This window comes from Panthera onca, chromosome B1 (genome assembly GCF_046562875.1).
Source record: "Panthera onca isolate mPanOnc1 chromosome B1, mPanOnc1 haplotype 2, whole genome shotgun sequence".
Taxonomy (NCBI): domain Eukaryota; kingdom Metazoa; phylum Chordata; class Mammalia; order Carnivora; family Felidae; genus Panthera; species Panthera onca.
This window is the reverse complement of record NC_138342.1, coordinates 158511156-158539030: the sequence shown is the minus strand read 5'-3', so window position 1 is coordinate 158539030 and position 27875 is coordinate 158511156. Positions and strand designations below refer to the sequence as shown.

The window sequence follows — 27875 nt, the reverse complement described above, 5'->3', positions numbered from 1 at the left end:
TTAAAAAAAAGACAGAGACTATGTCTTGTTCATCATTTTATTTCTGGCACATTTATCTGGGTTTTAATGGAAGCTCAATAAATAGTTGAGTGAAGGAGCAAATGAATGATTTGATTAGCTTAGGTCTTGTTGAGCCCTTTTCCTGTACAAAGCCGTGTTCTTGTGGGGGATACATGATGTCGCTGTATTGGAACCTGTCCTCAATAAGCACTCACTATTTTACTGAAGAAGAGTCATGAACACAAGTTCCTAGACTGTACGTACCAGAAGCTTCGAACGATGAGCATTTTGAGGAGGGAACAGCTATTTTCACTTAGAGACATCAGGAAATCCTGCCAGGGTGGGAGAAAGTGGGCAATACGGTATGGTTCATTTGAATATCAACTGATGGACTGTAGGGTTTGGGTAAGAGAAATAGGGACAGGAAAGAGCATTCTGATACACAGAAGGAACAATATGAGCAAAAAGCCGAAAAAGAACATTATTCATCCATTCCTTCATTCGCTCACGTTATTAATCAGTCATCAAAAAGTTATTGAATACCTCCTTACTACAGCTTAGACATGGCGCTAGGCATTAGCTGCTCAGTAGTGAGTTAAACAAACCCATAACACTTTCATCAAGAGGAAAGAAAAACATTATATAGTGAATTATATCATTATTATATGCTTATAACTGTAGAGGTACTAGATATTATTGGTAAGAGCAATGTCTTTAGTATCAGGTACCAGGTATTATTGGTAAGAGCAATGTCACTGGGGAGTGACAGTGAGAGAGGGTATTTTTACAGTGGATGAGATCTGAGCATGTTCTAGTCCTGGCAGCAGGGATCTAGGAGATAAAGGAAAGATACAAGCGAAAGAACAAGTTTAAAAACAAACAGACAGGGGCGCCTGCGAGGCTCAGTTGGTTAGGCGTCTGACTTCAGCTCAGGTCATGATCTCACAGTCTGTGAGTTCGAGCCCCGCATCGGGCTCTGTGCTGACAGCTCGGAGCCTGGAGCCTGCTTCGAATTCTGTGTCTCCCTCTCTCTCTGCCCCTCCCCTGCTCATGCTCTGTCTCTCTCTGTCTCAAAAATAAATAAAAAACATTTAAAAAAATTTTAAAAACAAACAAACACAGAAAAACAAGAGAAGATGAGCCCTGGGCATAGGGTTTGAAGATTCAGCCATGGTAAGTTGAGGTTGTACTTGTGGTTCTATGTGAAATTGGAGACCAGATCATTCTTGACGGTAAAAAAGGAAGTTAGAAAAAGAGGCCACTGTGGGAGGTTTGAAGAACATGAAAATGGGCATCTTTGGAAAGAACAATGCAGTTCAGTTTGACTTGGGGTTTGAGTTGTGGGAAATTAGATTGGGAGCAGAAATTGGGGCCAAATTGTAGGGGGCACTGGTTATAAAGCTTAGCATGCCTGTCATTCAGCTTCTGGCTGAATTATTGGAGAAAAAGTGAGAAAAGAACAGGTAGCTAGGAGGTACCTTTTTTAAGTTAAATAAAAGAGACTTTTTAAACACCTTTATTCTTGGTTGTGCTAAAGGAGAGGAAAAGGTCTTGCCTTTCACCCTGGGCTACTCCTGGACTGGTGAGAGAATCAATTCTTGGAATAAAGGAAATCACAGAGCACCTCTTGCTGAAAAAGTACATAGACTGCTTCACAATCTGTGCATTATCAGTGACCAGAGATGGCCCTTATCAATGGTCTGTCACGGATGATCAGATGGCACCATAACACCAGATCGCCAGAACAGAGTTTGGAGATCATGTCATTTATTTACCTCATATCCCAGCTCACAAAGAACTGCTAGGAAGTTAAAACCCACTGCAGCATTCATCACAACATCACAGTTCCAGTGTGGCTTCTGGATGACATTAAAATGATCACTTAAATCCTGGATTCCTTGTTTATACAAAAGAATCCCAGGGGCGCCTGGGTGGCTCAGTAGATTCAGCATCTGACTTCGGCTCGGGTCATGATCTTGCAGTTTATGGGTTCGAGCCCCACATCGGGCTCTGTGCTGACAGCTCACAGCCTAGAGCCTGCTTCAGATTCTGTGTGTGTGTCTCTCTCTGCCCCTCGCCTGCTCACTCTCTGTCTCTCTCTGTCTCTCAATAAATAAATGTTAAAAATTTTTTTTTTGAAAGAATCCTTTGATTTGTCCAATTTTGGAGGACTTTAAATTGCAAGTTTTGCTAAATGCTATTTCTATCTCCAACAAAGCCACCAGTCAGTCATGCTTTGGCCATGGCTTCCCACAGTGTATAGTTCAGAGAATGTTCATTGGCCATCCTATAGCAAACTCCTTTCCTCTTCCAATCAGTGTGTCCTTTTCTAGATCCTATCAAGAGGTTACATCTATTTTGAAACATAATCAAGTATATCATCCAATACTGGGAAGGCAAACACGATTTGGGACAAGGGTAGGATTCTCTTTTCTATTTTCATCCTAATCTGCTTCAGTGATGCCTCAGATTGTGACTGCCTTTCGGTCTACAGAATAGCTGTAAGTTAATGTCTTCAGTGGCCAATCTATAATGTCTCCCAGGTATCCTTTTCTTGTTTATTCATAGTCACCTTTGGCATTTTTCCCCCTGGGAGCATTCCCCTGAAGGGGGCATTTTCCATACTGAAAATATGGATAAATACCCCACCATATCTATAACTTTGGGAAATTATCTCAATGTTCCTGGTCCTGAAATGCAAAGAAATTAAATAAAAGAAAAGCACTGACATGAATCCAATCAACATCTTGCCCTGCCCCTGAGCTTTACCTAGACCCTAGTTGATACTGACTTTGAAGGGAATCATGAGGAGCGTTAACTGTAGAAGAGATGCCTGTTTGTGCATATAATTACGTGCAAGATCATAACTGATGTCTACACACAGGCGAACACATTCTACAGACCAAAATATGAAAGCACATTCTAGGGGCGCCTGGGTGGCTCAGTCAGTTAAGCGTCTGACTCTTAATTTCAGCTCAGGTCATGATCTCATGATTCAGGACATCGAGCCCCACATGGGGACCTGCACTGACAGCATGGAGCCTGCTTGGGATTCTCTCTCTCCCTCTCTCTGTGCCTTCCCTTATTGCATGCGTGCACATGCACATGCTCTCTCTCAAAATAAATAAACTTAAAAAAAAAAAAGAAAGCACATTCTGGAGAAAGTTTAAATAGTAGGTGTCCCACCACCCCTTTTGGTTTGTCTTCTTCCCCCAAAAAAGGCACTACTTTCAATGGAATAGTATTGAACTTAATTTTTTCTATCATATCTAGAGATCCTTTTATGTCAAACTACATAGTGTCAACCATAGAGGAGACAGACTTACTATAAAACTGCATGTACTCAGGTTGAGTTATTAATTTAGCCCCAAATTTCAATTTCAGACAGCCCGAGGCTGGCCTCGCTAGTTACCAATGCTCTCCTCATCCAAAAGCCCTTTGCACCCCCTATAACCTTTGGCTACCTCATTACCCTCTCTTGCATAAATATGCACATTGAGTAAATGAGTTTGAGAGAAAATTGAGCAAAGCAATGCATGAGACAGCATGGAGGGGGTTCTCTACTCTGCCACCTCCAACTTGGTGACAAAATGGTCAGCATAACGTGAGTGCCAAGATAATTAGTGGGAATGCTTTTTATGGTTGCGTAATTTCTAGCACATCTTAAAAAAAAAATCTCCACCTGACCTTGTGTTCTAAGGTTACTTTTTTTAATGAGCTGCTATGTGTGAAACATTAATTCTGACACATAAGAATGGAACCACTGCTGACAAGGAAGCCCAATGTGGTTTTTCAAATCTTATTTTTATTATTTTTTACTCAGTTTTTACACACGTATTATGTGGTCTGAAGACATAAAGGATTCCAGGCTCCAAAAATACAAATTCGAAATGTTTAGACCAATTGAATGAGTTACATTTCATGGCTTCATCACAGAAGAATTTATGCATCCACTGATTGGGAGTCTAAAAATCCTTTCCTTTTAGAAAACAACATCCTCTTGCTACCCTGTAATTTCCACATTTATCTTTGCAAATATGTAGGAATACATTTTTAAAAAATGAAATAAGAGAACTGTATCTGCAGCTGATATTTTGTCTTCTTTTCATGACCCAAGCAAAATATTCAGCCAAACTGTTAATCGCCAAAGACAGTTGAAAGAAAACACCGGAAAAAATGAAACTGGATTCACTTATCCAATTGTGTCTTATAGGGATGTGTCAGTTAGGAATTCGTCTGGCTGTATGTCTAAGAGTGGAACAAACAGTACATATACATTCATGATCTCCTCTAAGTGATCTAATGGTAGACACTCCTGAGGTGATCAATGGTTCAGCAATGGCAGTGAGACTGTCCTCACCTTCTGGCTGCTTATCCTCATGCATGTGGTCTCTCCTTGTGTTTTGTTTGTTTCTTTTTCTTTGAGAGAGAGAGAGAGAGAGCAAGCAGGGAAAGGGGCAGAGGGAGAGAAAGAGAGAATCTTAAGCAGGCTTCATACTCAACGCAGAGCCCAATGTGGGTGTCAATCCCATGAACAGCAAGATCATGACCTGAGCTGAAGTCAAGAGCTGGACACTCAAGGCAGCATCTCTTGATTGCATGGCAGCCACCAAAGTCCTTCTTTTTTTTTTTTTTTTAAATTTTTTTTTTAACGTTTATTTATTTTTGAGACAGAGAGAGACAAAGCATGAATGGGGGAGGGTCAGAGAGAGGGAGACACAGAATCTGAAACAGGCTCCAGGCTCTGAGCTGTCAGCACAGAGCCCGACGTGGGGCTCGAACTCACGGACCGCAAGATCATGACCTGAGCCGAAGTCGGCCGCCCAACCGACTGAGCCACCCAGGCGCCCCTCAAAGTCCTTCTATGATGAAGTCAAGGCAAGGAATAGGAACAGGAGAAAGGGTCTGTCTTTTTATACTGGAAGAGAAATTCCATCTCTCACACTTTCATTTTATGCCTCATTGGCCAAAATTGAAACTTGAGCTCACGCTTAAGACGATCTCTGGCACGAGCGAACAGGATCACGCATCCAACTGAAACCAAGCATAGTTCACCCACTGGGACTAGGAACAGAGGACTAGGAACAGAAGTCTATCCCAACTTCCACTGGGATAGAGAATCTTTTTCCACCTTAAAATTAGGGGTCTGTTACCAGAAAATAAGAGAAGGTGATTCTTGGGTAAGGAATGAATTGTGTCAGCTAAACAGAGTGGACAAAGTGTCTCCAACCACTAGGATCATTAAGGTGTTTCTTTCATTGACAACTGATTCGCCTCTACACGCCTCCACCCATTGACTTCAGCTCACAGCCCACTCCAGGCAGACCTCGGGGCTTCAGAAATCAGGACCCTGATTCTCAAGTCTGGTGCACTTTCCCGCGCTCAGACTGTAACGTGAACCACCTTCTCATAACATATAAGAATATTTTCCAAAAACAGCATCAGGAAATGATAGTTGATATCAATACAAACTTTACAGTTTATAAAGTTTTTCATAAGCATTACTTCATTTTACCACTAAAAGAAAGAAAGTGCAAGTTAGGCCAGACCTAGATGAAACTGAGGGAAGGAAATTGGCGGGCTTGTCCAAGGTTACATAGCTATTTGCTTACATAGGAAATACTCAACCGGAGATCATCTGACCCAAACCTCGAGCCTTTCTTCTGCTACTCCGAGGCTGTTCCACCTGCATCTACTTACAGCCTGCTCGGGCTGCCTCTCCCAGCCTCTGTGCTGGTTCCATAAGCATAGCATCACTATGTAACACTTTCAGTTATCTTTTATATAGTTTCATCTTTTAGACAAAGACAATGAGGTACAGAGCTAAACTTACTTGACCAAAGTTCAAAGTGTCACCAGGTGAATTAAAACCCAAGCCCCTACCATTCCAAATTCTACACTCCTCCCAACACATGGCTTCTCGATCACTTTTTTGCCCTGTATGAGGAGGAAAAGGTGACAGAGAGGAAATGGGTTTTGAAATGCTAGCTTTTCTCTCATGATGTTAATTTAAATTCTCAAAAAGCAGCCGATCCACTCTACCATCTTGAGTCGGGAGATCGGACAAATGGTCACTGGGAAGTTCACAGGTCAGAGGGTGACCCTGTAACTTATTTTTCTAATTGGAATATTCTTGAAAGTAGAAGACCCTTTTGAAAATGTCATTAGGATCACAAGTGTAAACAAGGATTGACCTAGGAAAATTAGGACATAGGGTTGACTGAACCATAAACTATAAAAACAAAAGCTTGCAGAAAACAAACCCTAAGGGGAGTAAAACCAAGTAATATCCAATTTAAGATTCCAGGCATCGACGTTCACTTCCTATGCTCCAATTCTATCTCTAAGAAACTATTTCCATGACTGCTCCATGTACAAAGTGCCTCTGAATTGCTTTTACAAAGTGTAACTCCCCTTATAAGATTTAAGTCAGGGATGTTTTGGCTTTTTTGTTCCAGCAAATCTTGTTTATCTGCCTTTTTCCGTCTCCCCAGCCTCATTCTCAGGCCAAGCTTTTAGGGAGGGAAGGTTCCAGGAGAGCCATATGATGAAAAGAGTTTTATCCGCTAAAACTGCAGGGAGCAGTGCACCATGGATCCGAAAGAGATTTTAAGAGTTCTGTTTGTGCTGGTTTTCCTTCAGTGCCCTCTAGGGAAAACTCTCTGGGAAGAAAATTGGCACTTGAGCCTGACAGGATAGTGGGAAGATCTTTGTTCAACTTTATAGACTGTATTGAACTATTTTGGGGCTTTAAGGAAATCCAGCTGGAAGGAAGCAAGCCAGGATCCCCTGTCAGGAAATGCAGGTATGACTTGAGAAAGACTATAAAACTTGGGGGGGGGGGGGAGGGCAGGGTTGGTCTTGGATTGTTTTGTTTTTGTTTTTTGGTGTTTTTTTTTGCCCTATGTCTCACTGATTGTGTAAGGTAAAAGCGTTCGGCCTTCTGACTGCTGGGAAAACGGGGAGGGGTAAAAGGGAATGCTCTCCCGCTTAGTCTGACTTCTGGGAATGCCGGAGGCAATCATAATAAGTTATCCCTGCCGCTGAAGGCAGCTCTGAGTCCCACCATCCAGGATGGGACTTGCTGGAGGACCGACGCATGCCCCAAAGGCAGGGGGATGATTGACCAGTCTGGTCACATTCACTATTTCTGCAGTGCAGCTGTGTCTTGTATTCACGCCAGCCCTGACCGCAGGATGTGGTGATTGCAAAGGTCTAGGCCTTTCTGTTCTTCGGCCAGGGTAGAAAAACACGTGTAGGCTTTGCCCAAGCTGGCCTTTGGCTCCATATGCTGCTTCCCTGCTACTCGGCCCCTGATTGATGAGAGGAGGCGGTTGGAGGGGAGAGGGAGGCGGCGGGGAGTGCCTCAGGTGCTCCAAATTAGGGATAATTCAGCATATTAGCCTAATGAAGTCAAAAAGTTAATTTGTAGCTGCCAGCTGTTGAAAGGAAGTTATAGAACTCCATAGCCCCACACCGCCCAGTGGGGGGAACGCCGAGGCAGAGCGAGACCCGCAGAGGACTTTGAATAAACACAATCAACAGTGTCAGCTGAGAAACGCTTGGCAGTGGCCAGGTGGCCTCATGGAGAAGAGATAATGGAAATAATGACGGAAGGTGGCCAGGGCTCCAGTGGGGAGGGAAAGGAATATTTCTTTGCTCTGGCACTGGATCTAATCCCTGGCTTACAGCACGTTGTTGTCAGTCGGTACCAGGCTTAGAGGCCCCCGTTACTTCGGGGGTGACACAGTAGTGTCATTTCTAGGTTTCCAGCCTCCCCTGGTCACTTATATTCAGCTCCCTTATATGCCTGTTTGTTTGTTTTAAATCCACCAACTAGATAGAGGTTTTTTAAAAACTGGCTCATCCCCCGCACTGACTCCAGACAAAAACAAACTCTGCGTTGTCATGAAGGAAGGAGAGCGGGTTCTTTCCTGAGCTCAGTGTTAGGTCCCGGTCACTATGTGATCTTCAACTTATCATGGCCCATCTACAGGTGAATCTTACCAGGCATCACAGTGGACCCCAGCATAAAGCAATTATTCACCTAACTTTGATCTATGAGAAAATGCACGTTGTCCGGGAAAGTAGTAAGTGCACTATGCTTCAAATAGTGTACAGGTGAATAAATACAAATAAAAGATTTGCTTTATCTCTCAGTAGGTAGATATTGGTAATAGAGGATGTCTCGCACTTGTGTGTCTATGAATGGTCTGTTCCAGTATACTACCTTCTCCTCCATGGAGTTCCAGAAGAAGCAATAAGTCTGGAGAAATATCTACAAAATGACTTAAAGGCTCCTCTTTAGGGGCACCTGGGTGGTTCAGTCGGTTGAGCATCTGACTCTTGATTTGGGGTCAGATCATGATCCCGGAGTGGTGGGATTGAGCCCCACCTTGGGCTCCACACAGAGCCAGCTTAAGATTCACTCTCCCCTTCTCTCTCTGCCCTTCCCCTACTCACTTGTGTGCATTCTCTCTCTAAAATTTAAAAAAAAAAAAAAAAAAAAAAAAAAAAGCTACTCTTTAGATGGAAGCCATCAAAATCAACCCCAGTTCTTATCTTTATTGCCATCAGATGGGAAAAGCTGTTCAAACACTTAATCATCCACAAAAGTTTTTTTAATTGCCTTATAGTTCCTCTTCCCTGAACGCTGCTCCTTAAAAGTATTGCAACCCATAATTCAGATGCATATTTAACTGGCCTGCCATCTCCGGACTGAGTTTGGGTTTTAACCTTAGAAAAGAAAAATGCTTCTTTTAGATCAGGGACTGGTCACATGTAAAATGATTATCCCCTTGCTTGTTGGAAAATTATGTAATGTTGTGGCTGTAAAACTGGGTCTTAATATCTGGCTGGTGATGAAGTCTATAATCACCCACTCAGTGCAATGATTTAGGAACTCCGCAAATGAACTGCTAAAGCTTTTTCCCCAGGGCTAGAGGCTCCATCAGCTGTACTATTTGTAAGGGCAACAAAGAGTTCCCAAACACTGTGCTCTGGCCGCGCATGGGGTCTGTCACAATTCATTAAATCCTCTCACTACAGCTCCCCAACGTTGATTCTTCTCATGTGACCAGTGAGAATGATCATCATCTTACAAATAGGGAAAATGATGGCGCATCTGGGCAGCTCAGTCAGTTAAGCGTCTGACTCTTGATTTCAGCTCAGGTCATGATCCCACAGTTAGTGAGATCAAGCCCCAGGTGGGGGGGGGGGGGGGCCTCCATGCTGATTGTGGAGCCTGCTTGGGATCCTCTCTCTCTCTCTCTCTCTCTCTCTCTCTCTCTCTCAAAATAAACAAACTTAAAAAAAAGTGGGGTGCAGACAAGTTAAGTAAACTGCCCAAGTTTGCATAGTTTATACGTTGTGAAGCTATCATTTGAGCTCAGAACCATGTAGAAACCCATATGTCTATGTTTCTCAATCTATAATGCAGACTCCTGCGCCCTCGGGCCAGTGAGACCTTTAAGAAAATGTGCTCATGTTGTACTTAGTCATAGTGGTCCCCGATATGAAAAACAAAAGCACCTTTACCATCACTTTGACCATCTTATTTATTTATTTATTTATTTATTTATTTATTTTTAATGTCTATTTATTTTTCAGATAGAGACAGACTGCAAGCAGGGGAGGGGCAGAGAGAGAGGGAGACACAGAATCTGAAGCAGGCTCCAGGCTCTGAGCTGTCAGCACAGAACCTGACGCAGGGCTCTGTCTCAGATCATGACCTGAGCCGAGCTGGATGCTTAACCTACTGAGCCACCCAGGCGCCCCTCTTTGACCATCTTTTAACCAAATGTAACCATGTAGTAACCACATCATTTAAAAGTCTGAGTTTGTGTTTGTGAGTATATTTCATCCAAGTGATAACCAAATAATGCCAGGGGAACACCTTACAAATCAGTATTTTACTATGATTTAATTTTTTTTTTTTTTTTTTTGAGAGACAGAGAGTGTGTGCATGAGAGTAGGGGGAGGGACAGAGGGGGGTGACAGAGGATCCAAAGTGAGCTCTGCACTGACAGCAGAGAGCCCAATGTGGGGCTCAAACTCACAAACCATGAGATCTTGACCTGAGCCGAAGTCAGATCTTGAGCCAAAGTCAGAAGCTTAACTGAGCCACCCAGGCACCCCTTCCACGATTTAACTAGAGAAATGGAGTAAGAAAATGGAGCCACCCCAAGCCATGCAACCTCAGACAACTAAAGTGGGACCAAAGCTGTCAGGGCCACAGGCAGATTGCTGGTCGCCATCCTGCAAAGGTGCCTGTCTCTGGGTGGATCAGCACAATAATAGGAAGCTGCAGTGAAAATTAAGTGGTTACTATTGCCATTCCTAATTCTACTGAAAATTGGCCATTTGAAAGCAGACTTCAATAATGCAGCAATGCTAAGATTACCAGTATCTTTAATTGAACAAAACAACTTTACAGAATGAAACTTCATTAAAATTTGCTATCATGAATTGATGGGTGGCAATTTTGATTAAGTAGGTGGTATGATTAACTTGAACTAGCCAGCAATGCCTTAAAGGTATTAACACTCATTTGTAAAACACAATTACAAATTAACATTTTCTGTATTATTGAAGTAAAAATACTGAGAGAAATTAAATATAGGCTCAAATTTGAGGCTGTATCATTCAATCGTTAAACCAAACATCAGTAATTTAATGTCATCAAAATAGTACCATGCATCATATTAACGTTATTAATTTGGATTTTATTGATTTTATAGTGTTGTTTTTATATTTAATTTGTAAACTTGCTTTGGTTTTACTTGAGAACTGTAAACATAGGAAGCATTGAGTTATATGTTAGTATATATTAAGTAACGTTTTCACAAAATAACCGAAGTCAGTACTCAGGGTTTACAATAACCTTATTTTGACTTTAAAATGATCCAAAATACTCAAGTTTGAGAGAGATCGCACTGCTTAACTTCGGAAAACAAACAAACGTTGAAATTCCAACTTGAAAGTGAAACAAACTGGAGAAAGTTATGGATAAAATATTGTACATCCCTCTAATATCCTGGTTAGAGATGCTGCATTGTTATTTATTTTTGAATAGATTCGGTGACTAAAAATGGCATTAGTGCTGTCCTTTTTTTGTTGAATATATATACATATGTATATATGTGTATATATATGTATGTATATGTGTGTATATATGTATGTGTATATAAGTATGCATGTAGGTATATGTGTATATGCGTGTGTATATGTGTGTATGTATGTATGCATGTATATATGTATATATGCATGTATATGTGTGTATGTATGTGCGTACCTATGTGTATGTATGTGTGTATATGTATATGTGTATATATATATATAGGTATGTGTGTGTGTGTGTGTGTGTGTGTGTGTATACACACACATACACAAATGCCTGAAGAGATGCCCGTAAGGATGATTTAGCATAATACTGATAGTGGTATTTTAGGTGGTGAGATTTTAGTATCTCTTATTTTTCTTTTCATATTTTATGTGCTGTTCATTTCTTTCTCAAGGAGAATAACTGGAGTTGGGAGGGGTGGGAGGAGAGCCATTTTCATTGTGGAAAAATTAAGTGAAAACATAAAATTCAGAAACAGTACCTATGTTATGCTTATCATTTTAAGATTATATCTATGCATGAACAATGGTTGGAAAGGAACATTGGCTATTGAAATCAACATTGAAAGGCTTAGGAGGTGAGAATACTGTGTGATTTTTTTTTAAGTAAAGGTTTCTGTTAGTATCTGTGCAATTTTAAAGACAAACACTTATTTCAACAGCTCTCAGAAGAAGGGAACGACAAAGAGAGGGAGGAAAGGAATGATGGACAAATTAAGCAGAACTTGGATTCCAGACCAGGCTTCCCAACTAGAAATCCAGAGTACTTTCCACAAATCACTTTAATTTATCAAATTATTTATTTATTAAAACTTCCTAATTTTAGTAAGTCACTTATTAAGTCTGTACTGAATGCCTATGTCACTATGGATGGCAAGCCATAGAAATCCCTGCCCTCATGGAGCTTACTTAGAGCAGGGAGAGAGATTAACGAGCAATCAGTAAGTTGTAGAGTATGTTAGAACCTGGTAAGTGTTCCAGAAAATAAAATAGACCTGGGAAAGCAGCCAGGAGTGGAGGAGGAGAGGCCACATAAAATGTGAAATGAGGTCCTCGCTGTTTTTGAGCAAATGCCAGGGAGTCAGCCAAGTGGTGGGGAGGAAGCCCTGCAGGTATTCGGGAGAACATTTCTGGCAGTGGGGGAGTAGCCAGTGCAAGGGCCCTGAGGTACGAGTGAGCCTGATGTGTTCCAGCACCAGCGAGGAAGCTAATGACTCAGGAGTGGCGTGACAGGGCAATAGAAATAAATGAAATGGGACATACTGGGTGGTAGAAGGCAAATGTGCAGAGCCTATAGACCAGAGTAAGAACTTTAGCATTTACTCTGAGAAAATACACAGCCACGAGTTTGAGCAGATGAGTGACATGACCCAGCACTACCAGTCCTAGCAGGATCATTCTAGCTGCTGTGTTAAAAATAGAATGGGGAGTGGGGGGAGGGTGGGCACAAGGCTATTGCTATAATCTGAGTGTATCAGTCAGGGTCCCAGCTGAAACACTGGCACACTAAAGTGGGTAATTTGAGGAACAGTTTAGCAAAGGGACTATTACCAAACAACGGGCAGGATGTCGGGAACCCGCAAGGAATGGAGCATCTACTGTTACCACCCCAAAGGCTGAAAAGGTGAGGGGAAAAGTGTCGTAAAAACCCAGAGAGAGTGAGTACCTGATGGAGTGGGCTGCTTAATGGAAGCCGAGCTGTTGGTTGAGGGACATAGCCAGGCTGCCGTGACCCTGCAGGTGCCTGTGGAATACGTGTGCCAACATTCTCTCTCCCTCTCATTCCTGGCTAGTGTTCCCCCACTGACCAAACCCTGTAGGGTCCACAGGGCAAGTGAGACCCTGATGGAGTCCAGGTGTTGGCCCCCAGGCCGAATCCAGCCCACTGCTTGTGTTTTGTTAAGAAAGTTTTATTGGAACAGAATCGTGCTCCTTCATTTTCTTATTATCTACAGCTGTTCCCACACCATAGCAGCACTGAGTATCTGCAACGGAGACCGTTTGGACTGCAAAGCCCTGAATATTTACTTTGCAGAAAAGGTTTGTTGATGCCTAATTGCCCACACCAGTTTGCCTCCAGAGGACGAGAAAGAAAGCCTGGTAGATGGTGGATCGGAGGGGGCGAATGGAAGCTCTCTAGCGCCTTGGGAATGAGGTAATGATGGCTGAGATGTGCTTTATGTCCCGGATGTGGTCTATCTTGGTAAATGTTTCAGGAGCAACTGAAGGGCACGTGCACTTTCCTATTGTTTGGCGGGGTAGTCTATAAATGTCAGCTATGTCAGGCTGATTGTTAGCAGAGAAGATAGTGAGGAATGACTGCATTGGGGAATTATTTTGAAGTTAGACCCCAAAGGACTACAAATGAGTTAGATCTGGAGTTTGAGAGAAAGTGAGGAGTCCTGGGTGCCTCCAAGGACGTCAGCCTAAGGAATGGGAAGGGGGGGTCCGAGAAGAAAAGAGATGATGAAGAGACAGGGGGTGCAGAGTGCAGTTGGAGATGTGTTTCGATGCCTGTTAGACATCCCAGAGGAGGCATCAGGTAGACAGTTTGATACACGAGTCTGCAGTTCAGGAGGGAGGTCAGTATTGGAGAAATAGAGTGGGGAATCATCAGCATTACAGACATTTGAAGTCCTCTGAGACTTCATGAGACCGCCAAGGGAGTGAGTGTAGACAGAGGACAAGAGGTCTAAATACTGAACGCTGGGCCATTTTAAGTGAGTCACACATAATTAATCCTCACAACTAATCTCATGATGTAACTCAGTGAGTAGCCCTGATTTATAGATAAGAAAACCAATGCCCAGAGGACAACCCAGTCAAATGTCACACTACTATAAGTACCTGTATGAGGATTTGAACTCGACTCTGAACTTCAGAGCCCATGCCTTTGCTATTCCAATGTGAGCCTGACTATGCTGTTGCCCTGTAAGCTTTTGTGTGTCACAGCCTCAGGTAGGACCCTCAGCCTGAAACCCAAAACTCTTGGGTTTTGTACCGCTCTGGTATATCCTTTTTGTGAGTCTCTCTAGGCTGCTGACAGAGGAACTGAGACGGCAAAAGGAAGCAGAGCTAACAACAAGAAAGAAGGGGAGGAGAAAAACAGGAAGCAAATATTTGGTTAATATAGGATGTTATCTAACTTAAAGTAGTAATGCTAATTTTTCTAATATAACTATGAAAATATCTGTGAAGAGTAGTTCCAAATGTGTTTGCATGGTCACTGGATGGGTGAGTAGTTTCTTCACTAAGCTAATTCAAAAGCAAAATGAATTTTCATGTAAATGCAAATGTGTGTGTGTTTATGTACAAATGTGTGCATACACAAACATGCACACAAATGTCTATATATATATCCACACTAATACCCCACCCTAAAAGGCACCTAAGAATGGTAATAATCCTCTGTTATACATCAATAAAGTAGAGTCTCAGTGGTTGAACTGGTAAGTTTTTTATGTTGTGACATCAAAATCAATTTTAGTGCTGAACAATTTGGAGTTCTTGTACTATTTAAAAGTATGAGACCCCTCCATGACACCAGGGTGTGAGGCCAAGTATCTAACATTAATGAAGTGACAAATCAAGAAAACCAAAAGGCTTTTTTTCAAGAGCAGTCGAGACACATGATGTCTAACACCTAGTTTTACCATAAGATACTGCGGTATGAAGAAAACAAGATGTCTAAACAGAAGGCTATCAATCAGGTACACATAAAGCCATGGGGTAGCTCTGAACATAACTTTAAACTGCTTTAAAGGCGCCTATGAGAATCTGTAAGGAAGTCATTCTGCATTCATCAATGCTGATAAACTTCATCATCCACCTTCTTCTTAACAAAAAGCTTACATTGAAAGTTATTTTTAATGAAATATCAATTAAAAAAAAAAAAAGAGCATGAAGCCCAAATGAACAGTAAGAATTTTATAGCGGTTCAGATGATCCTGTCATATTAAACATAAAATTTCATAATTACTTATGTTTCTGCCCTATCTAATCAATTTATACACAAGGTTTATAATTTATATATATAATATATTATATATTTCATATGTTATATATAAATATATTTATAATTTTTATATTATATAAATTATTAAATAAATATTATAATATAATATTAAATAAGTCTATAAATATGATATATTTTTATATATTTGTTTAATATATAATTTATAGAATATATAGAATTAACATATACATAAAATAATACGTATTTATATATAATATATTATATGATATATATAGTTTGGTAACACTGTGGAAGAGTTGGCCTGGAGCTCCCTGGCCGGAGTGAATCAATTAAAGACCAGTCTCACACTATATTCGAGTTTCTGCAGGAAAACCCTGCTGACTGAGAGCCCCTCTGGCAGGAATGTAAATTGCTGCATTCAGGGTGCTTTGCACCGGTGTTCTCTCCATCAGCGTGGGCCTGTTGCAGTAAAAGAAAGTCAGCCAGCCCCCCTCGGCCACCTCGGCTGCAAAGACACATGAAGCCTTCCTCCTCCGGGTCATCAGTTCACACCCCCCAAGCGAGGGTCTGGCTCCCAGAGCCTGGGTTGGAGACAGTGACAGCTCTGCCCTCACCTGGGCCCCGCCAGCCTGCTGGCGCGGGGAGAAAAGTCAACACAACCGTTCCTGGGCCAGCTGCTTGGGCCGGTGGTGAAAAATGTTGAATAATCAAATTGCCCATTTCTGCTCAATTGCTCTAATTTATTATCCCGGGCATTCGGCATGCAAATGAAAACTACCCATCATCCCAGTCCATGTCACTCTACTTTATGATCTTATTAAAACCTCCGCGTTTCTTAGCCTGGTGACAACGAGTAGAGTTGGGGACAGCTGTCCTCATGCCTCCAGTGTGGTTCATACACCCGCCCTGTCATCGCTAACGGCTGAATGATTTAGGCCAAATGAGCCGCCTTGGAGTGATATTTTTATACCCGTGACAGGATTATATAACTTCGAGAAAGGCCATTAGCGAATACAAAGGAATAAGCAGGAGGGGGAAGCAGGTGACAAATGGGCAAGTAAATCTTTGGATTTGACTCTTCGTAATAAAATGCCCTTCACATTGAGATTTAATGAGCTGGTTATCTCACCAAAAGGGAAGGGGGGATCTGTAGCCAGAGCTTCGCAGCTTTCCTCAAGATGGACCCAATTACAAAGGGGCGACGCCGCAGACGACAGATGCCCGGCGCTCGCTGGTGCATGGTGACACTGTAGCCCGAAAGCCGCCCCGTGGGAACAATTAGTGGCCCTCAGATCTCCTGACTAGGACCGGGAAGAGAACCCAGGAGTTCGTGTGCATGACCCAAATACGACACAGAGTTAATGAACTGTTAGCTATTTAGGCTTTTAGCGGTTTGTCAGTTCTTTGTAGCCACTTCATTGAGAATGGAAATAGCAGTGTTTTGTTAGCACCATATGGTGGGAACTATTTGACCGAGCGGTGGCCTAAAGCCATATCGCTGAGGGGCCAGAGGGGCTGGGAAGAGCCAAACCAAGATTCTCCGTCGCAATATTTCAGTTTCGTATTAACTATGAAAACATAGCACCTGAAAGCTTCCAGAAGAAAGGTATCACTACCATTTTCCACTCAAGAAATACATGCATTTGGTTGCCTCTTGGATGTGGTTTATTCGTAAGAGAAAAATAATATACTTGATAGTTGTGCGCACGTCTTATCACTTCTCAGAGTTCTCTGAGTTTTTTAGTTGTAAAGCAAACATTAGTCTTTGTTTTTTTTTTTCTTAATGTTTATTATTTTATTTATTTATTTATTTATTTATTTATTTATTTATTTTGAGAGAGAGAGAAAACACTAGCAGGGAGGGGCGGAGAGGGAGACAGAGGCTGAAGTGGGCTCTGTGCTGACCGCAGAGAGACCAGTATGGGCTCAAACACATGTACTATGAGATCATGACCTGAGCTGAAGTCCCATGCTCAACCCACTGAGCCACCCAGGTGCCCCTAGCCTTTGTTTCAGATGAGGCTCATATATAAAGCTGTGCCATTTTTATTATAGACAATATGCAGATAATATACATATATATTCATTTATGTGTCTATATGTATATGTTAACCATATAAAATTTCTTTTTTTAATTTTTTTCAGTGTTTTTATTTATTTTTGAGCAGAGAGAGACAGAGCATGAGCAGGGGAGGGGCAGAGAGAAGGGAAGACACAGAATCCGAAGCAGGTTCCAGGCTCCGAGCCATCAGCACAGAGCCCGACGCGGGGCTCGAACTCACGGATTGTTAGATCATGACCTGAGCCGAAGTTGGATGCCCAACCGACTGAGCCACCCAGGTGCCCCAACCTTATAAAATTTCTTAATGCCCACCAAGCTCACCACCTTATGGGTCCTAAGTCAGATCCCTGTAATCATTAGACCCTACATCCATAATATTGATAATCTTCTGCTGAATAGCAGGAGTTCATTGTATTTCTCCAGGCATTCAAAGAGAGTTATGAAAAGGACATGGAAGTTTGTTTTACATTTAGTGGGGCCCCAGACTCTGCTCTTCTTGCCACCCCAGTATCTTCTAGTGCTTGCCCTAGTTGATATCACCTACCCCTGCTCAAAATGGATTGTGCTAATATTACTTTCTGTCCCTCAACCCCTGCTGCACATATACCCCTTATTCACTGGCTCTGGGCTTCTGAACTCACTTCCTCACTGTTTGGAATTCCCACCTTACCTCCAGATGCCTGATGCGCAGGTCTCTCGCTGTCTCTGTCTCTCTCTCTTGCTTGTAGGGAAATTCTTTCCCCCTTTACTTTTAGAATCATAAAATTTACTGAGGAGGTGGTGGGATGGTTATAGCCATAAGGCATATCCCAACACAGGCTCTTGCCACCACCTGCAAAAAATGCAGTCAGTACAAGTTTAGCACCCAGACCTCTCCTCCCAAGGGAGCTGTGTTCCCCGTAGGGTACTGGATTGAGATGCATTCAAACATAGCTTCAATGTACACAGAAATACCCTTCCCTCCACTTTATGCCATATTATTGGGCTGGACTCCTTCCCTCTTTATGCTGATATTTTTTCTCAAAGCCTGATATTTCCTCCCTGCAGTCCGGTTTCTATCAGGCTCTATTCAGTTCCTCACAAATATCTGTACTACTCTGAATCCCTGTAGTGGTCAGGGTTTACGTTCTTACCCATCGGTTGCCTCAATTCAAGGCAAATCATCGAATGTGGTTATTCTTAGGGGTGGGGATTAATAAAATGATTTCTTAAACTCACATTCCTGCATATGCTAGATTGAGCTGCGTTTAGCTGAAACTACTAACAGATGGGAGAAGGATGAGAAGAAAAGCAAATGAAAGAAACTGAGTAAATCTGGAGCTAGCTAGCCCTGACATTAACTGATGTAGCTGGACATTCACTAAATGATACATTAAGATCCAAGCTACACAAGGGGAAACGAATGTTAGCTGTATGCTGTTAAACCTCAACCTAATGATCGTGTCAATATTGCCCATGGAGAAATTGCATTCTCAAACTTGTCAAATGTAACCAAAAAATGTGAATAAGGAAAATACTGGTTTTCTATTCTATACATCACCTGCAGTTCAAACTGTTTAATCTGTCTGAAGGTATCTTTGTGGATGCCAGCAAAGCAAAACTGTTTTCATGTCAGACTCTTTTGGTTTTGTTATTCTACTCACTCACTATTGGAAACAACACTGCTGTAGAAGGAAAAAGACAGGATACAGCGGGAGTTCTTACTCAGCAGGCCAAAATCAAGCCCCATAGTCTATTTCATTCTTCTTTAGGTGGCTTTCTGCGTGTAGATGTGTGTGTGTGTGTGTGTGTGTGTGCACGCACACATGTGTGTGAGAGTGTGTGGGTATGCTAATCATCATTTCCATTCACCTTTGAAGAAAAATCTTCAAAGAGAGATTAGACTAATAGTTATGGCCTTTAAAGGCAAGGCCCATTTATTATACATTCCAAGGGATGATAGGGTATGTATTTACTATCTCAAACCCAGCTAATGCTCTCTCCTTTGGTGGTTCAACAAACATAAAGAATCCTATGGCAGAGGTGGGCAGGGTAAATCTGTAAAACAAGAAAAACTTCTTTACTATTGCTGTCTTCCCTTTATTAGCCTTTCAATGCCACTCTCTGTTTCTCTCTGCCATAGGAAAAAATATATGCACTATCTGGTCACACTACCATATTGGTTACTCTGGTAATCAACCTCCTTCTAGTAAGAATATACATTTTCACAGAAGGGTATCAGGATAACCTAATAACTAAAAAGAAGGAAATAAATTGTTGAAAGTAAAATCCAAAATATCAATAAAGACAGTGGGGTAGATGTTTAAAGGGGAGTAGAGAAAGATATGCTGCCATTCCTCCAAATTCTACTATGTAGGCTATCTATTCCTCTCCCAACATTGATAAGCTACATGTAAAAAAATGGAAGTCATAGACTGTGAGTTTAGCTTTACTGACAGAAGTTTTCCAGTTTGTGTAGGAAGCTTAGAGAGAAGCCACAGCATATATCCTAAAACTATACAAAAGAAAAAAATTGAGGCAAATGTTAACTCCAAGGAAAACAAATGGTACATGAAGACAATATATTACCCCACTTGGCTCAACTGTAAACACTGAATAGTTATTTAATAAGTATGTTGGGAGGATAGAGCAATAAAAGTTATGTGGAGGGGTGCCTGGGTGGCTCAGTTGGTTAAGCGTCCAACTTCTGCTTAGGTCATGATCTCATGGTTCATGAGTTCAAGCCCTGCGTCAGGCTCTGTGCTGACAGCTCAGAACCTGGAGCCTGCTTCGGATTCTGTGTCTCCCTCTCTCTCTGCCCCTCCCCTGCTTGTACTCTGTCTCTCTTTCTCCCTCTCAAAAATAAATGAACATCAAAAAAAAATTTTTTTTTTTTTAATTTTTTTTTTCAACGTTTTTTATTTATTTTTGGGACAGAGAGAGACAGAGCATGAACGGGGGAGGGGCAGAGAGAGAGGGAGACACAGAATCCGAAACAGGCTCCAGGCTCCGAGCCATCAGCCCAGAGCCCGACGCGGGGCTCGAACTCACGGACCGCGAGATCGTGACCTGGCTGAAGTCGGACGCTTAACCGACTACGCCACCCAGGCGCCCCAAAAATTTTTTTAAGTTATGTGGAAGTTGTAGTGTAAGAGTTAAATCTTCATCTTTTATCAAGAAAAATTTTTAAATGTGAGTTGCCTGGGTGGCTTAGTTGGTTAAGCGTCCAACTTCAGCTCAGGTCATGATCTCGCAGTCTATGAGTTCAAGCCCAATGGCAGGGTCTGTGCTGACAGCTTGGAACCTGGAGCCTGCTCTGATTTTATGTCTCCCTCTTTCTCTGCCCCTCCCCTGCTCACACTCTGTCTCTGTCTCTGTCTCTCTCTCTCTCTCTCTCTCTCTCAAAAATAAATAAATGATAAAAAAATAGAAAAAAAAGAAAAAATTAAATGTCTAAATCTAAAAATCTAAGAAATAACAATGTTACTTGAAAACATGGAAGTAGATAGAAGAAAATTAAAGAGTTAATAGCATCTACCTCTGTTGAATGAATGATTGGGAATGGGTACAGGGGGCTGCTAATTATCATTAGAATAAATATTGTAGATCATTTGATCTTTTTCAAGTAAGTACATGTATTTTGATAAAAGTAAAAAAACAAAAATGTTTTTTAAAAGCCCCAAGACAGGGAAATCAAGAGTTCCCATTTTACAAGATATGTTGTAGTTCCAGGAATCCAGAGCAATAGAAGAAAGGGACTATATTTTCCTTGTCTGTCCCTCTTTAAGAATGAGGAAACTTCTCCCCCAAAATCTCCCAGCAAGATCTCACCTCATATCACAGTATCTGGAGCTGGTTAGATACCCATCCTTAAACCAACTGCTGACAAAGAAATAAGATACTGTAACTTGGACAAATCAGAAATTAACCCTGAGTCATATAATGAGTGGAGGAAGAACACCCAAACACAACAGATGCTCTACCAGTAAGGAAGATCAGACTGGGTTGGTTGGGTGGTCAACCAAAAGTGTCTGTTGTCACACAAAACAATTTTTGTAAGACCCATCCTCTATTGCTTTGCCTTTTGTTTTTGTTTTAAATCAGTGGAGGAATAATAAAAGGCTATAGGAATAAGACATATTTGGGATCTTATAAATGTGAGCAAATCAGGACTTGATGTTTATGGGAGTTAGGTTTATGTACATGATGAAGTAAAAGTGTCACATACATAATACTGATGCACCTACATCTGTAACTACGTGTTACTGACTTTTATCTAGTTTTTACGAAAGGATCTGCTTTTATTCCTCATTATGGATTGGTTCTTAGTATTGAGTTAAACAGTCACAGGAGTCTGACAACAAGTAATCTTAGTTCACCAACAGCTTGAAGTATGTAAAGAACTTTAAACTATACATCTGTGATATGTACCAAGAGGGGGGCTTGACTCTAACAAACCACACACTTCCAGATAGTGCTTTGCTCTAAATCATATTTCCTAAAGGACTAGGCCTGTCCAATATAGTTGTGTAATGTATTGCATGGCTTATGGACATCTTATAAGCTTAGTCAATGCAGTCTATAACTCATGCAGGTGTGCTCAGTATCTCATGTGAGATACTTAAATACAACCAGTTAGTATTAACTTGAAGGTATGCTTAACAGTTACCTGATACAAGGTAGATATTTGGTAACAGGCTCAAGTTTGGGCAGCTCCAATCTTGGAAGATCAAGACATATCCCTATACCTTGACTCTGTAAATTAATAGCTATTGATTGAGTAAATTAGATACTTTAATCTCTAGTTTTTTCATTTTTAAAATGAGAAAAGAAATGATAATAGCCCCAAATGTACAGAACTATTGTGATGATTAAATTATATAATTAATGTATCATAATTTTTAGCACACAATGATTATCAAATAAATGCTTACCATGTATTATATGAGTCTTACTTCAGTGTTGCTTTCAAGATTAGGTGAAATAAAGCACACACAGCGTTCAAGAAACTGCAGGGAAAGAGCAGCAGTACCACTGCTGAACTAACTAGGGGGGCTACATTAACAACTGTTATGATGTGAATGACTCAGCCTGGAGTTGGGCAACCCAGTGTCCCCACATGGGAATGTCCAATGCCTGCTAGATATTATTATCATTAATAATAATTCCTGATCCTTCTTCTCCGAGGCCAAATGAGTGATCTGCCCCTACTCTTTATGCATAGAGTGTTTGGGCTACATATTGCTATTAACTTTTTCAAGAAGGCTCTGAGATTTTTCCAGTTTTATTAAGATATAATGGACATATAGCACTATATAAGTTTAAGGTGTACAATAGAAAGATTTTATATATATACACACACATAATAGCAAATATATACATATATATTTATACATATATACATCTATATATACATATAGCAAAATGATTACTATAATAAGTTTAGTTAAGATCCACATGTCACATAGTTACAATTTTTTTCTTGTGATGAGAACTTAAGAAAATGTGGTGTATGTACACACACACACACACACACACACACACAGGAATACTGTACTGTTCAGCCATTAAAAGAAGGAATCCTACCATTTGTGACAATATGGATAGACCATGAAAGGCATTAAGCTAAGTGAAACAAGTCAGATGGAGAAAGACAGATATTGTTTCACTTCACTTATATGGGAAATCTAAAAATTCCAAACCCAGAAACATCTTAGATTTGTGGTTACCAGAGGTAGGGGGCATGGGTGGAGGATGGGAAAATTGGGGGAAGGTGGTCAAAAGTTACAAACTTTCAATTATAATATACATAAAATTCTGAGGATATAATATATAATATGATGTTCATTTTATTTATTTTTTTCATGATGTTCATTTGAAATAATTTCTTCTTAGAATGGAGAGAAATGTACATGATAGAATTTGCTCCTGAGGCTGCTAGTCTAGTGACAACTAAAGAGATAGCATGACAGGCTCCTGGCAGGGTCATGTGTGCCTAGGCTCCCAGCACATCCCAGCACTTGTGGGTTTCCATGGCCCTGGGCTGATCCTGTGGCCCCAGGATCCTAACAAACTCCTACAAATCTAAGGTCCAAATGGTCACCTAAAAAACCCAGGACCCTGGTCAGGTTCAGCATGAGGATGGTTATCATGGACCCATGATTTTGACCCACCCCAGCACCTGGCCACCCCAACATCAGAATGGCCCTCTTAGATCCAACATCAATCTGGCCCCCAAACCTCAGGTAATAGGCTAGCTAGGCAGGTCCCCAAAGGCCCCACCTTCCAGGTTGACTTCTGTGAAGCCAGACTCCTTGCCCATCCCCTTACTGAACCAGTTTCTGCAGACCCAGATACCAGGTTCACCTCAGTAGTCCCCAGTTTCTGGCTGGCCCTGGAGAACCCAGCATCCAGATCCCCCCAGACAGACCCAGATCCCAGGCCCACCACCACAGACTCAAGCACCAGGTCTGCCTCATTGAATACAGGGTTCAAGGCTGCCCCAACAGACCCAGGCACCAGACTAGTTCCACATACTCATATACCAGGACTTCCCAGCTTTTGACCCAGGCAACAGATCTACTTGCTAAACCTTCCCACAGACACCTCCAGATGGCCCAAACAGAATCTCTGGCTGGGCTGAGTGGTGAAAGGCTTTCTCTGCTGAAGCCAGTGTGTAAAGACTGGAAAGGGTGCCGATTTCCTCAAATGTGCAGACACCAACTAAGACCACAAGGATCATGAATAATCAAGGAAACACGACACCACCAAAGGAAATTAATAAAACTCCCATGACTGAAACTAAAAGAACAAAGAACTATGTCTAAGGAAGAATTCAGGATAATCCTGTTAAAGAAATTCAATGAAGTACAAGAAAATACAAATGAACAACGAAAGGAAATTACGAAAGATTGCATAAACAAAATGAGAAATTCAACAAAGGAGTAGAAACTCTTAAAAATTAAATCCAGAAATCCTAGATTTGAAGAACACAATGACTGAACTGAAGAATTCAATAAATCCTTCAACAACAGACTTTATGAGGGTGAGAAACTATTAGTGAACTATAATAGTTTATAGTTTATATATAGTTTATAGACCTATAGAATTTATAGGTCACTTGATATCATCCAGAGGAGCAAAAAGAAGAAAAAATGAAAAAGGTTGAAGAAAGACTATGTGAATTATAGGATATGAGTAAAAGAAACAATCTATGAATTATTGTGATCCCAGAAAGAAAGGAGAGGGAGAGAGGTGAGAAAAAACTTATTTAAAGAAACAATAGCTAAGAACTCCCCAAATCTGAGAAGAGGTTTGGACATCCAATTCATGATTTTAACAGATCACCTCACAATTCAACCCAAAACAATTTTCCCCAAGATACATTATAACAGTCTAAAATCAAAGAAAAAAAGAGAATTTTTAAAGTAACAAGAGGAAAAATGTTTTCTCATATCTTAAGGAAATCCCTATTGAACTATCAGTAGATTTCTCAGCAGAAACCTTGCAGTCCAGGAGAAAGTGGGATGATACATTCAAAATGCTGAAAGAAAAAAACCAAAATCCATCAACCAAGAAAACTTTATCTGGCAAAGTTATCTTTCAGGAATAAAGGAGAGATTGAAACTTTCTGAAAGAAAAAAAGCTGAGGGATTTCATCATCACTACACCTGCCTTATAAGAAATACTGTAAGGAGTTCTTCAAGCTAAAATGAAAGGATGCTAATTAGTAGCATGTAGAAAAATATACAATACACTAATAAAACTAAATATATAGTCAGATTCAGAATATTCTAACACTGTAGTGTTAATCTAATACTAACGTGTTAATCACTTAACTCTAGTATAAAGATCTAAAATCAAAAGTATTGGAACACCTGGGTGGCTCAGTCATTAAGCATCCAACTCTTTTTTTTTTTAATTTTTTTTTTTTAACATTTATTTATTTTTGAGACAGAGAGAGACAGAGCATGAACAGGGGACGATCAGAGAGAGGGAGACACAGAATCTGAAACAGGCTCCAGGCTCAGAGCTGTCAGCACAGAGCCCGACGTGGGGCTCGAACTCACAGCCCTCATGGACCGCGAGATCATGACCTGAGCTGAAGTTGGCCGCTTAACCGACTGAGCCACCCAGGCGCCCCATAAGCATCCAACTCTTGATTTCAGCTCAGGTCATGATCTCATAGTTTGGGGGCTTGAACCCTGCATCAGGCTCTGCACTGAGAGTGTGGAGCCTGCTTGGGATTCTCTCTCTCTCCCACTCTCTCTGCTCCTCTGCCACATTCATGTGCACATACACTATCTCTCTCTCTCCAAATAAATAAACTTTAAAAAATAAAAACAAAAATAAAAAGCACGAGTATTAATAATAGGGGCACCTGGGTGGCTCAGTAAGTTAAGTGTCTGGCTTCAGCTCAGGCCATGACCTCTTGGCTTTTGAGTGCCAGCCCTGAATCCAGCTCACTGCTGTCAGTGCAGAGCCGTGTCTTCAGATCCTCTGTCTCCCTCTCTTTCTGCCCCTCCCCCACTAGCATGCATGCGTGCTCTCTCTCTCTCTCTCTCTCAAAAATAAACATTTTTAAAAAAGTACTAACTATAGCTATAATAATTTGTTAATGGATACACATTATAAAAAGAGCTGGGTTATGTCATCAAAAATGTAAAATATGGAGGAGTGGATTATAATATAAAGTTGGTGTTTTATATGCAATCAAGGTTAAATGGTTAGCAGTGTAAATGAGTAAAAAAGGAACAAGAGAACTAGACAACAGCCAGAACACAATAAGAAGGCAATACTAAGTCCTTACTTATCAGTAATTACTGTAAATGTAAGTGGATCGAATTTTCCAGTCAGAAAACATTATAGTGGCTGGATGGCTAAAAAAACAAGACCCAACTATATGCTACCTACAATTGACTCACTTCAGGTTTAAGAACACACATAGGCTCCTAGAATCATACAACCTACAAAAACTGAATCATAAGGAAATAGAAAATTTCAATAGACCAATAATGAGTAGGGAGATTTAAACTGTAATCCAGAACTTTCCAACAAAGAAAAGGCCTGGATCAAATGGTTTACTGGCAAAGTCTACCAATTTTTTGCAGAATTGATAAAACTTTTCAACTCTTCCAAAAGATTGAAGAGAAGGTAATACTTCAAAGTTCATTTTCCCCCCCAAAGTTATCCTTTTTCCATTTGCTAACAAGAATAATACTCAGTAGCAACAAAGTCAGATCCATTATCTAAATTTCAGGAAAAATTGTAACTGCTATTCAAGATTTAATACTTCAAAACAAAGGTCAGTGTTCTGAAAATTAAGCTTTGGTATTTCTACAGGGAAAATTTTATTTCTCTGCTATTTTTCTATTGAAGTATACTTGACACACCATGTTACATTAATTTCAGCTGTACAACATTGTGATTGGACAACTCTATGCATTGCGTGATGGTCACCGTAAGTGCAGCCACTATGTGTCACCATACAACACTATTGCAATACCATTGACTATATTCTCTAGTATATATAATGGGAAAACATATTTATAAGCCATCTATCTGATAAGGAATTAATATTCAAAATATTTAAGGAACTCATACAACTCAATAGCAATGATGATGATGATGATGTCGATAATATGTTTAAAACATGGACAGAAGACTTGTACAGACATTTTTCCAGAGAAGACATACACATGGCCAACAGACACATGAGAAAAATGCTCACCATCATTATCATCATGGAAATACAAATCAAATCACATGAGATATCACCTCACATGTGTTATAATGGCCATCATCAAAATTACAAGAGGTAACAAGTATTGTCAAGGATGCGGAGGAAAGGGAACTCTGATGCTATGGAGGAAAGGGAACCCTTATTCCTACTGTTGGTAGGAATATAATTAGTGCAACCACTGTGGAAAATAGTGTGGAGATCACTCAAGAAATTAGGGGTGCCTGGCTGGCTCAGTCAGTGGAAACTGCCATTCTTGATCTCAGTGTTGTAAGTCCAAGCCCCATGCTGGGTGTGGAGATCACTTAAAAACAAAATCTTTTTAAAAATTAAAAATAGAATTACCATCAGATTCAGCCTCCTATTCCTGGTTGTATCCTAAGGAAATGAAATCACTACCTTGGAAATATATCTGCATTCCTATGTTCATTGCAGCATCATATATATGTGTTCATCATCAGATGGATGAATAAAGAAAATGTGATTATATATATTAGGCAACTATAAGAAGGAAATCCTGCCTTTTGTGACAATGTGGATGGACCCCGATAGCATATGCCAAGAGAAATAAGTTCTACATAGAAAGACAAAGACTGTAAGTTCTCACTTTCATGTAGACTCTAGAAAACCTAAACTGATAGAAATAGTAGAATGGTGGTTGCCAGGGGCTGGGGTGGAGAAATGGTAAGGTACTGGGCAAAGGATACAAATTCTAGTAAAAAATGGATAAGTTCTGGGGATCTAATTTACAGCATGCTGAACATAATTAACAGTACTGTATTATATACCTGAAAGTTGTCGAGAGAAATCTTAAATATTATCACCATACACACATGAACACACGCACAAACATAATTATATAGTATCAAGGTGTTAACTAACCATATTGTGATAATCATTTCGCAATATATATGTGTGTCAAATCATCAAGTTGTACATGTTAAACTTATCTAAGTTATGTGTTAATATTATCTCAATAATGCTGGGAAAAAAGCAAT

The 27875-nt window shown here is 40.7% G+C and overlaps 1 long non-coding RNA gene across 1 annotated transcript; it reads left to right on the top strand.

Moving 5' to 3' along the window:
• Nucleotides 1-6551: 6551 nt before the first annotated feature.
• LOC132691839 (uncharacterized) lies at nt 6552-16974 on the top strand. The gene is made up of 3 exons (XR_009616025.3): nt 6552-6805; nt 13077-13276; nt 15550-16974. It is a non-coding gene; the product is annotated as an uncharacterized LOC132691839 (long non-coding RNA).
• The last annotated feature ends 10901 nt before the right edge of the window (nt 16975-27875 follow it).